The 12453-nt window shown below is 36.3% G+C and overlaps 1 protein-coding gene across 3 annotated transcripts in view; it reads right to left on the bottom strand.

Moving 5' to 3' along the window:
- Positions 1-5825, bottom strand: part of PDC (phosducin) — a 14202-nt gene extending 8377 nt beyond the window's left edge. Inside the window, exons 1-2 of one of the 3 annotated variants that reach the window (XM_015569950.1) lie at positions 5759-5825; positions 5076-5214 (exon numbers count right to left, since the gene is read on the bottom strand). The gene's annotated coding sequence lies outside the window, so the exon portion shown is untranslated. Of the gene's footprint in view, positions 1-2947; positions 3140-5075; positions 5275-5758 lie in introns of those variants that run through there. The other 2 variants (XM_006772941.2, XM_015569951.1) reach the window with 2 other exon arrangements.
- Between the last annotated feature and the right edge of the window lie 6628 nt (positions 5826-12453).

The following is a 12453-nucleotide window of genomic DNA, read 5'->3' as shown; positions in this document are numbered from 1 at the left end:
GGTTCTGTCACACAGTTTCTGTCCAGGATCTTTTGCCATGTTCTGTCTCTAGGTTCTGTCTCCAGTTTCTGTCCAGGATCTTTTGCCATGTTCTCTCCAGTGAAGCTCTTCTGTCTCTAGGTTCTGAGTAGGTTCTGTGTCTAGGTTCTGTGTCTCTAGGTTCCGTGTCTAGGTTCTGGGTGGGTTCTGTCTTCTAAGTTCTGTCTCTAGGATCTTCATCTAAGTTCTGTGTCCTGTTGTCTTGTTACACCTGTATTTATACCATTTGATTCCAATCCTATCAATCTCTATTCCAAAGGTTAGGGCGTTTCTTATCTCCATTCCAGGGAGTAAAGATTATGTAGCTTAAGCATGATTGTTCGTAGTTAAAGTGATTAATTACCCGCCTGGCACTTAGTTAAGAGGTTTTACTCCCTCCCTAACTTCAGGGGAAAATCCCTACCTGGGGAAACAACCTTTCTCAGAGAGGTGACCTTGGTTAAAACACATAGTGCCAAGAAGGTGAGCAAACATATTAAGAACAGTATGCCATATATGCCAAGTCCCTTGAAACAGCAAGGATGGACCGGCTCCCGGCATTTTGCATCTAAGAAAAATGAATATTATTGTTTTGCTTCAAAAGAACACTACAGAGCAAAGTAATGGAAGCTTATTTGACAACTTCAATAGCTGTTAAGTCTCCAGAAGAGTAGAGACTCAAGCCAATGTCTTTTATTTCACTATTAGATAGTTAATCTGAGGTAGTTACTATTTGCAATGAATATACATAAGTTTTTTAAAATATAAAAATAAATTTATTTCAAATGTTGAAGAGACATAAGCCTAGCTTGCTTCCTGCCATCCTAGTTGGCAATCTAGTGGAGAAAAAAAAAGTAATTTCATTTTACAGAAAGACTCTTGACAATTTCAAAGAAATCCCTTCACTGAAAAGATAATTCAGTTACTTGGGGAAAACATGATTCCTTGATTATATTAATATACTAGGGGCCCAGTGCATGAATTCGTGCACCTTGAAAGGAACTGTGGGCCATGAGGCTATGGTGGGCGCAGGGATAGGTCTCGGTCCATCCTCCGTACCCCTGCTCAGCACCTCCTGCTGCAGCCCCTGGTCCCCTGTCTGCTGGTAGACCCACTCCTGCCACCGCCACTCCCATGTGCTGACAGCGCCCGCCCTTTCCCTCACCCGCTGACAGCACGGAGTGATTAGGGCCAGCGCCAGCAGCAGGTGCGAGCGGCAACTGCTACCCCGATGGCCCCTCAGGAGCAGGTAGAGGGGGAGAAGCCCTCAGGGGCGATCAGGACTGGCAGCTGCTGCTTGCACCTGCTGATGGCACCAAGCATCTATAATGCTTTTCCCTATACATACATAACTATGATAAAGTATAAATTAGGCATAGTGAGAGATCAACAAAAATAGCTGATAATAGAATAATTATAACAGTATACTGTAATAACAGTTATGTGAGTGTTTATTTCTGGACTTTTCCATTTAATATTTTCAGATTGTTACATTTGAGGACAGATAATCAACATCTGAATTCTTAGGACTACAACTCATTCTAAAGCACTTGGCTTTGACTTCTGTAAAGAATTACCTAAATTACGTAGATGAGGGCCACTATGTCTGTGTTCTGGGTTCTGACACAGACTGCCTTTTCCTCAATTTCTACTAGTCAAGCTTTGGTGACTCTGTATTTCTCAGGGTCCCCTTTGATCCTTTAAGGATTATTATTGGGGAAAGGAGGCTCACCTAGGATTAACTAGTTGATTTTTGGATTCTTTTCTAGTTCTTTCCTTGCTCCCGCACCCACATTTGGATGCTGCAGAAGAGCCTACAAAAATATGGGCCAAGAAGCCCCTGCATGTCAGGTAATACAAATGCCAGTTATTTCCTTGGCTAGTGTCTGGGTTGTTCTGATGTCCTAGTAATAGTTTCAAGAACTATTATTTTCTGTGGAGAAATAAAAGGCATGGATGCCAGGGGAAAGAAGGCTCAATAGAAGTATTCTGTTCCATTTAGTAGGCTGAGGTTTAGATAAAAGTATCTTCATTCCTTTTTTAAAAAACATTGTAATTATGCCCTGCCAGCGTGGCTCAGTGATTGAGTGTCAACATATGAACCAGGAGGTCTTTTTTTTTTTTTTTTTTTAAATATATTTTATTGATTTTTTTACAGAGAGGAAGGGAGAGAGATAGAGAGTTAGAAACATTGATCAGCTGCCTCTTGCACATCTCCCACTGGGGATGCGCCCGCAACCCAAGTACATGCCCTTGACCGGAATCGAACCTGGGACCTTTCAGTCCGCAGGCCGACGCTCTATCCACTGAGCCAAACCGGTTTTGGCGAACGAGGAGGTCTTGATTCAATTCTCAGTCAGGGCACATGCCCGAGTTGCGGGTTCAATCTCCAGTGTGGGGCGTGCAGGAGGCAGCCTATCAATGATTCTTATCATGATGTTTCTATCTCTCTCTCCCTCTCCCCTCCTCTCTGAGATCAATAAAATATATATAAAAATTGTAATGAAAAGTTTTAGATGGTATACTAATACTAGTTTCCCTAAGTACAGAGTAAAAAGATTAAACAACCAAACGTTAAAATTATCCTCTACCTAAGACATGCATGGCTTCTTTCTACAGACATAAAAACTAAAGAAAACATATTGAAATAGCTCTAATGTGAAGTTTTCAAAATAATTTTTTTTTGTTGTGCAATTTAAAACAAATACTCTTCCTTTTCCCTTTTACATGAATTCATGTGTTTCCTTTCGGAAACAGATAAGCAGCTGTTTCAGAGAAAGCGCTGTACTGAACATGACATTATTGTATCTGAACATGACTAGCCATGAATAGAAATAACTTGACTGGGAATCCAGTACTGAAGGGCTTGATTAAAATAATTTTTTAACTCAACTAGAGTGGAATTTAGCAAGTTATCTTTAAGGCCTACCTGAAACCAAGCAAGACTGCCAGGTGGGAAAATCTGTAGAAATCCCGCATCACCTGCACTTTGATAGAAACCTAGATTCTGTCTTGATCTGTGCTCCGTAAGGTATCACACGCTCTGTGTCCACCTTTGCAGGGCTCCATGTCTACCTTTCTCTGTCTCTAATAATGCATCTCCAGAGGGCTCTGCTCTCCTGCCTTTTCCAAGGTGACTGTGAGCTAATCCTATCAACTAAGCCAGGCCAATGTTCTCACCAACGCTGACATATTAGTGTCAGCTGTTTTAACCCCTGCCAGGACTGTCCTCCCAATGTCACATTGGACTCCTATAGAAAACAGCTCAGCCATTTCTTTCTTATTAAAAAATGATTAGGAGTGGGAATTTTACATCGAATAGGTCTGACAGCAGCACCATGTCTGATCAGGGGAATCATCACTAGGCATGTGGAGATCTCCATTAGCTCTCAAATCATAAATGCAGCTCTAATGAGTTTACCCAAGCCATACTTCTCCCCTGAGGAGGACCTAAGCTTCTTGTGGCAGGAGCCATGCGTTACAAATGCTTCCTAGGGACAGCAAAGCATAATGCTGAACATACAGGGTGGGGCAAAAGTAGGTTTACAGTTGTTCGGGTGGAAAATAATACAATAATTAGTAATAAATAAAATAGTAATTCCAGAATACACTGTTTCGCAGCAATATGGTTTGAATTCCATTATAGACATTATTGTGAATGGTTCATATATATTTTGACAACTTATGTAAAACCAAATCCAGTTTATAAACATAATAGTTAGGCAAAGAATCACCATAATGAGTTAGATAATCTCTAAAAAATTTGCTGGCTTTTAATGTTAGGTGACTCTAAGTAGCATGTATAGTAGTAAAAAATATGTTTTTAAAATGGATACTATCGTTAAAGCTGTTTTTGCAGTTAATAAAAACAATGAGAAAATATTACTTCATTTTCATGATGGAAACTGTAAAATTTATTGTATTAATAATCACCGCATCCTAGCCAGTTTGGATCAGTGGATAGAGGGTCGGCCTGCGGACTGAAGGGTCCCGGGTTCAATTCTGGTCAAGGGCACAAGCCCGGGATGTGGGTTTGATTCCCAGTGTGGGGCATATAGGAGGCAGGAGGCAACCGATCCATGATTCTCTCTCATCATGGATGTTTCTAGCTCTCTCTCCCTCTTTCTTCCTCTCTCTGAAATCAATAAAAAATATATTAAAAAATAATCACCTCCATGCATGCATTATAGCAGCAAAATGAAACCAACTGAAAGAAATATTTCACCTAATGTAACAAATATCAACAAACTTCCTGTGCTCTTTTCGTTTAAAAACATCATTTCTGTTTCATTAAATCTTTTTTTTTTTTAATCTAGTCCCCTTGCCACAGAGATTTATTCTTGATCCTGTTCTATTTGTACTCTTTATTTTTTTTAATTTTGTTTTGTTGCTTAAAGTATTACAAAGAGTATTATATATGTCTCCTTTCCCCCCATTCTTGACATTCCTCCGGCTTCCCCTATCTCCCAGTGTCTTATGTCCATTGGTTATGCTTATATACATGTTTCATTAAATCTTGAAGTAACCTTCTGAAGCAAATACCTGTATTATTATGCCCACTTTAAAGGTTAAAACAAAACAAAACAACAACAAAAATGTAATATTAAGGAAAAAGCCCGAGAACATACAACTCATTTAGTATTTGGTTCAGAGATCTGAGTGTTTTAGTGTTGAATGTAATTTTCCCTCTTACAACCCAGGAATCAAACCTTCAAATATAAAGTGCAAGAAATCATCACTTCTTTCCTTCAGTTCTCCTTTCACTCAAAGGGAGGAATGAAGAATTTAAAATTTTAAAGCTACTTCTCTATATGTGGTTTTATTTCAACTTTCATGAATTATCAGACTGAAAATTGCGAGTTTATCCTGAATTTACATTAGTGAAGATGTCTGGTACAAAGAAACACATTATTTAATTGTCTTTACAGTAAATTATTGCTTAATGTTACTTGCAATATGTTAAAAGAACACACAATAATACACAAACAGTAAAATCATTTATTCTTTCCCTGAAGGTAAATTTTTAGAAATTATCAAGAAGACTATCTGTGACTTACAGTTTGGTTCTCTGTGCCTGGGGTCCTTGATTATGTTCAGTGGATAGGAATCCCTGGGGACAGAACTCCTCTTGACCTTGGACAGGTTTAAGCTCAGATTTAAGATCCCTGGATATTGATGACCCTTGCAGAAATAGCTCTGAATAGGTAATAGGATTGACGTAAGAGAATTAACAAGCCTATTCATAAATAGTAAGGCAAAAACAGGCAAATAAACTGAAAAAAGAGCTTCAAGTCCTGTGGTAAATGCAATTTTCGTTTACTTAGTGTATGTTTGAGAAAAAAAAATACTTCTCTTTTCAGCATGGACTGATCTATTCTTGCCATTTCTGAAAAGAAAAAAAAAATTTCTTGATTTAACTATAATAACTATCCTTCTCAACAACATTTGGCATGGTACATTTTCCCTCTAAAGTTCAAACAACTACTTTCTTCTCTTTTTTTGGTGCCTCAAAATGTCTCATATTAAAGTTTCTGCCGATCCTTATTTTTGTTTGTTTGGTTGGTTTTGGGGGAAATCCTGGAAAAGTTTGGATACCATCTTTAGCACTGTTGATGACCTCTGCTCTATTGTATCTTTTTTAGTCCTTGTTTGTTCCATTATTTTGCTCATTTCACTTTTCTTTCATGAACTTTTATTCAACAGTTTATTGACTACCTACCCTTTGCTTGGGGAAACTTACCAAAACTTATTGCAGTCTTCAGAAATTAGACTTTTGCACTGAGGTGGTGGGTCAAGGCTATCCCAGAGAATGACTATTCTGTGAAGTAAGAATAGTAATAATTTATAGGATGTGTTGAATGGTTGAGAGAAAGAAATTACATGAGTGCTTAGTTTTGCCGAATAGAAACACAGAAAGGAAAAGCCAAGAAACCAATAAGATTGGCTATCTACTAGGAATGAATAGAAATAAAGGATTGGGGATGAGAAAGTGACTTCTTTCTAAGTGTAATTTTTGTACAGTTTGACTTTTGTGATGATGATAACATTTTACACAAACTAAACCCACAAAGTAGTGTATAGCCAGTAAGAATGAGGGGCCTTTAAAATGGAATACAAAAAGAAGCAAGGGAAACTAAATATTTCAAATGAAAAATACAACTACATTGAAGGAGGGGGGTGGGCAATGAGCCCAAGTAACTTTTGAATACACTATTTTGAAAACTTAACTTTAGAATAATGACCAAAAGAATTATACACAAATGTTGAACTCTAGTCAGTAGGATTATTTTTTGCAGTGCTGCAGGTTAGCATTCTGTTATCTACTTTGTGTGGCATCCTCATGAGATTTACATATGCAACATTATTTATAATAGCCAAGATTGAAGCAGCCCACGTGCCCATCAGTAGATGAGTGGATAAAATAGTTATGAGATATTTATACAATGGAATACTATTCAGTCATAAAAAGAAGGAAATTTTACCTTTTGTGACAGTATGGATGGACCTGGAGAGTATTAAGCTAAGTGAAATAAGCCAGTCAGAAAAAGACAAGTGCCATATGATTTCACTTAGATGTGAAACATAATCAACAAAATAAACAAACAAAATAGAAACAGACTCATACATACAGAGAACAGACTGACGGAAGTCAGAGTTGAGGAGCTGTGTGCAAAAGGTAAAGGGATTAAGAGAAAAAAAATGTAGACCCAAACAACTGTATTGTGATTACCAGAGGGAAAGGGAGGTGGGGGCAGGAAGAAGATGGTAAAGGGAGGATAAATGGTGATGAAAAAAGACTTAACTTTTGATGGTGAACACACAATACAATATAGAGATGATGTAATATAGAATTGTACACTTGAAACCTATATAATTTTATTAATCAATGCCACCCCAATAAATTCAATAGAAATTAAAAAATATATACAATCACTCAAAAAAGAGAATAAAGTAACATTAGTAAATATTCTTTTCTAAAAATAAATTCTGTATTTAGTGTCTGTACTTCTGTAAGAACTAAAAGGAACATGCTGCCAGACCTCTGAGTATTGCAGTGTTCTTGGCAGGAAGCACAGCTTTAATTACACATAAAGCTCTTCCCGTCATCTTTTTTTCTTCAAGTGTTTTAAAAACCAACCTTTATACATGAGTAACCAATCATGGCCTGGGTCTTTCTTTCTTTCTTCCTTTTTTCTTCCTTCCTCCCTTTCTCTCTCTCTCTCTCTCTCTCTCTTCCTTCCTTTCTGCCTTAAACTAGTATGTTTTAAGAACTATCATGGTAACATTTCATTCAGGTGAGAATTTTAAGTGGATGCTAAAACTATTGTGTGACAGTTTAATGAAAAGCAGGATATCTACAGTCTCAGAGTACCTCCCCACAATTTACGTGTTACAAAGAGAAAAGTAAGAAGTTAAGAAATCTGTGAAAACTTCCTATTAGAGTCATTAGTTAACATCATCAGGAATGAGATTAACTGACCTCGTGTGTGTTTGATGCTGAGAAAGATCCAGCATCACGCTTGTGGAATTCTAACCAAAAATGCATAGTATACATTTACTCATGAGAAAATATCAAACAAAACCGAAATTGAGAGACATCTACAAAGTACCTGGCTTGTCCTGAGGAGGTTGTGAAAGACAGAGAATGAACAACTGTTTCAGATCAAAGGAGATTAAAGAGATATGGCGGCTAAATGAAATATGTGATCCTGGATTATAGGATCCTGGATTACAATAACTCTTGGCTCTGTTCCTGGACATTAGGAAGACAATTGCTGAAATTTGAATAAGGCCTGTAGATATGATAATAGTATTATATTGATATTAGCCCTCTGTTATTTCCAACTATACTGTGGTTATAATAGAGAATGTTTTGTTCTTTTCAGGAAATACACATTGAAGTAGTTTAAGGTTATCCAACACATCAAACACTAGGTATATAATATTTCAGTGAACAGACTTGATTCAAGCCTTTGAATGTGTTACTAAGGTGTTACTAAGAAACATTAATCTTTTGTACCCGATTACTCCAAATTCATGGACTAGCCCATAGTGTAGTTTGTGTAAATCTGATGTACAAATCAACCACATAGCAGTGGACAGATAATTCTAATCGGACTCTAACAGAATTAGCAATGAAATCAGAAAGCAACAGGATCTTTTAGGAATTAGATAATCAAAATAACAGCATGAGGCCCTCGCCAGTTTGACTGGATTCTGGTTGCAGGTTCCTCCCTGGCCCAGGCCCTGTTCGGGGCTCATGCAGGAGGCAACCAGTCCATGTGCTTCTCTCACATCAGTGTTTCTCACTGTCTTTCCCTCTCTCTTCCACTCTCCTTAAAAATCAATGGAAGAATATCCTCCAGTGAGAATGAATGAAAAACAAACAAACAAACAAAAAAAGAAAGAAAGATAACAGCATTGGGATAAAATGAAGAGAATTTGCTTCAGCTTCTTGTTCAATTAGCCTGTTCCTCAATTTTAGATAATGAGGATAAAAGTATCACAACCAAATACCTTCAAACTTACTTTCTAATAATTCTGATTAAGGACAAACAATGTGTGTAAAAAATACACACTCTGTTAAATTCTGTAACGTTTAAATTTGAAATAATTTCAAACCTAAAAGTTGCAAGAAGAGCACAAGGAACTTTGTTTGATATATCTTCCCAGGATTCCCAAATTGTTAATATTTTATCACATTTGTTTAATTCTCTTTCTCTCTTGTCCTATTCTTTTTTTTTCTGGGAAAGTCATTTTTTTCTTTTTTTTTTTAAAAAAAATTGAATTAATTTGGGTGACATTGGTTAATAAAATTATGTGGGTTTCAAGTGTACAATTTATTCTATAATATATCTTTTGTGTATTGTATTGTGTGTTCATCACCCCAAATCAAATCTCCTTCTAACACCGTAAATCCTAGGTGTGCTTGAAATTACTTCAAAATAAAAAGCCACAAAATATTAAAAGAGTGAGTAGTTTATACTTCTTTTTGCTTGCTTAAATAGCGTAGGTAGTGGTTAAGAGCATTGTTTTTAGAGTAAGAGATGCCCAAGTTCAAGCCCTGGCTCTTTTGTTTACTGTTGTGATAATCCTCTCTGAGCTTCGGTTTTCTCATGTTGAATGAGAGGAATACTGACCTTAGGGATTCAGTGTGAGAATCTAATGTACGTTAACTATTTCACACCACTAACTAAGCAGGCAATATGCTATTATTATTTTTGCTTCCTCTGTTTCTCTCATTTTTATATATCCTTTCTCTTCTCCTGATGTAGTTCAAATAATTTGTGTTTACTTTTTACTACAGGATGTTGAAGACTCATTTCTGTTCTGGGAAACTAATTTTGCATTCTCAGACATCTATATATCTGGCCTTCAAGGAGTAGAAATACATAGTTAATGAAAGTACTTATGTTTTTCCTCTTTGGGAGTTTTTACCTGAATTTTTCATTTTGCATTTTGAGTATAAAGTTTGCAACCTATTAGTAAAATTTATGTTATTTTTAGGACCTACACATTGTTAAAAGTCAGATGTTGAAAAATAAGTAGGAGATATACTATTTTGTTGGGTTGGATTATATTTCTTTTAGCTATTTGTTTATTTTTATTCTGGTTTAGAAATATGACCAATATAAAAATAACATGGACAAGTTATTTTATTAATTAGGGGAATATTTACTTGTTATTACCTTTGTAATAGATAGTTGGCTTACTAGGAGTTACATTTGATTGAACCTCAAATTGCTCCTGGAAAACCGGTGGGAAAAGGGCTTGTCAGTGATGTTGCAGATATTGTATTATGTTAAACACTCCACCCAGAAAAGGTGAATCCTCTGTATTAGTGAAAATACTATTCATAAAGTAAGAATTACTTTGTAGTTCAACTCTCTGAAACCAAGCAGACATTAAATGTAAGTGTGAGTCTACAAAGAACTCAGCTACTTATATCATAGTAATTTATTAATTGAACTAATAATAGTAAAGCTGCTCAGTGGTATTTTATCCTTGATTATACATTTCTCCTCTTCTTCCTCCTTCACTTCTTTCTCTATCTTCATTTAAGCTAAATTATATAACAGTTGTTTAATTGAGACAACATGTGTAGTGACCAATTGATAAAGAATATGTTAGATAAGAAAACAGGTTTATTTTTGACCCAGACAAGAATGACAAAACTTAGGAAAACCAGTACATTTGATGCTGTTTTATAATATCTAAACTCAAGGAATAAAGAAAATGTTGACTTGGAAATGATTTATCTGATGTTTTCTTTGTTGTACTTATTTAGAGTTCCTTCACTAGATTATTAGCTCCATGGTCAACTCTGTCCTTCAGCGGTGACTTGTAATAGCAGGATCTTCTTATGTATTTGATAAATCAATGCATTTTAGATAAAGTAATCTCAATTATATTTCACTACTAGAGGCCTGGTGCATGAAATTCATGCACAGGTCAGGTCTCTGGGCTTGGCTGGTGATCAGGGCCGATCTGTAGGGTGAAGTATTATTGGCTAATAGTATAAGAATAACTTTGCAAGGGCTAGATAGAGGACTATTTTTTGACTGACCAAAATGGTGCTAAAAGTAAACTAAAGGCTCAATTCTAACAGCAACAACAAAATACATTGATATATACCAGTTTTGATATATGTTTGGTTAGGAAATTTGTATTTTCTCCAGCTGCTAAAATAAGAACAACAACAAAAACCAACAAACATTGGTAGAGCTCATAAACCAGAATACAGCATGTTCTATTTGGATTGCTCCTCTTTCATATACACCCTTCTGGACTGTCTTACCATTTTGCAATTAAAATAGTTTATTCAAATAAAGCATTTCTGGACAGAATATATGAAAAGAGCATGTAGAGTGACTTGCCTATGATCTTAACTCCCTTTGGAATAGCTCTAGACTTTAATGACTCTAGGTCTGGCCAAAGAATCTGAAATACAAAGCTGAAAATGATGAAAAGTTAGCGGCACAAAAGCATAACACTCCTAAGTATTTAAGGAGAAAAGTGTCTTTTAGTAGGTATCTCTGGTGTTTCAGGATAATCATTTAAGATGCCTGATGAACCAATGAAAATAACTTCGAGCTTCATGAATAGTTGAAAGGTTTAAATGAAAGCTTTGTCTCAACTTCAAAATATTGAAGTTGGCAGGACAATTCTCTAACCATAATAATCTTACCATAATCAGATGCTGTGGCCCTGAAACCACTGTCATGTTAAATTGAACCCTCTGACTTCTCTGTCATCTTTCTGCTTCTTTATGTGGTGGAGAAAGGAGAGTTCAGAGATAGTGATGGTAAATCCTGAGTGGGCCCCTACATTGTACACGTTTTTATTTCAGGGAGCAGGTCCAACATAAATATTTAAAACTTAAATTCTCCTACAAGGGATGGAATTTTCAAGTGAACAGTTATTTACGGGATCATTTTTAAAGTGAAAGCCCAAATCATAAAGAAAGCAACGGTTCACCCAGCTGTGGTGGCCTAGTGGTTGATTGTCGACCTATGAACCAGGAGGTCATGGTTCAATTCCCGGTCAGGGCACATGCCCAGATTTCGGGCTTGATCGCCAGTGTGGGGCATGTAGGGGGTAGCCGATCAGTGATTCTCTCTCATCATTGATGTTTCTGTCTCTCTCTAAAATCAATAAAAATATATTTTTTAAAAAAAGAGAAAGCAGTGATTGGTGTCAAATTAGAAAAAGAGCATCACCATGAAAACAGCAATGCAAATATGTAGATGCAAAGACTGGACAATGTTGCTGCCCTGGGAAAAGCTGAAGTTTTAAAAATACCTTATTTGATGTATTATGGATCTGATCTTTATAGAAAGGAAGATAAAAACGTACCCAGAACACATCACCATACCGTCATATGGTACAAAGTTACTCTGGCTTTCAGTGATGTCATTGCTGGTTTCAGACCATTCTAGGAAAAGACTGTGGATAGAATAACATACGTGGAACCTTCTGATTTATGGTATTGGAATTCAGGCTACATAAATTATAATTTGTTTATGTCTGCTCTTTGTGTTGAATTAAAAGAAATTGGATTTCCTAGACAATGAGTGTTTTGTTTGAGTGAGGTTTTAAAAAGAAGCTAGTATTTATAATGTAATGATTCACACTAAAATGTCCCTTTATAAAAGGGGGGAAAAATCAAAGCAACAGTAGATTACAGATTGAGTGAAACAGACTGAGTGATTAAGAGGTTGGGCTCCACAGTCAGACAGACACACACTTAAATCCTGGCTATGTCACACACAGCAGTGTAATTTTGGGCAAATTACTTAAACTCTTCACATTTTGGTTTCCTCTTTTGACTAATAATACCACCACCAACAAAAATAGCAGCAAAACCAATTTCATAGGTGCTTTATGAAAAACAAAAGAGTTGGTACATATGCACTGCGTAACTGTTCAATGAAG

The sequence above is a fragment of the Myotis davidii genome, unplaced genomic scaffold (genome assembly GCF_000327345.1).
Source record: "Myotis davidii unplaced genomic scaffold, ASM32734v1 scaffold362, whole genome shotgun sequence".
Lineage (NCBI taxonomy): Eukaryota > Metazoa > Chordata > Mammalia > Chiroptera > Vespertilionidae > Myotis > Myotis davidii.
Note: the sequence above shows the minus strand (reverse complement) of the source record. Positions and strands in the feature narration are given on the sequence as shown.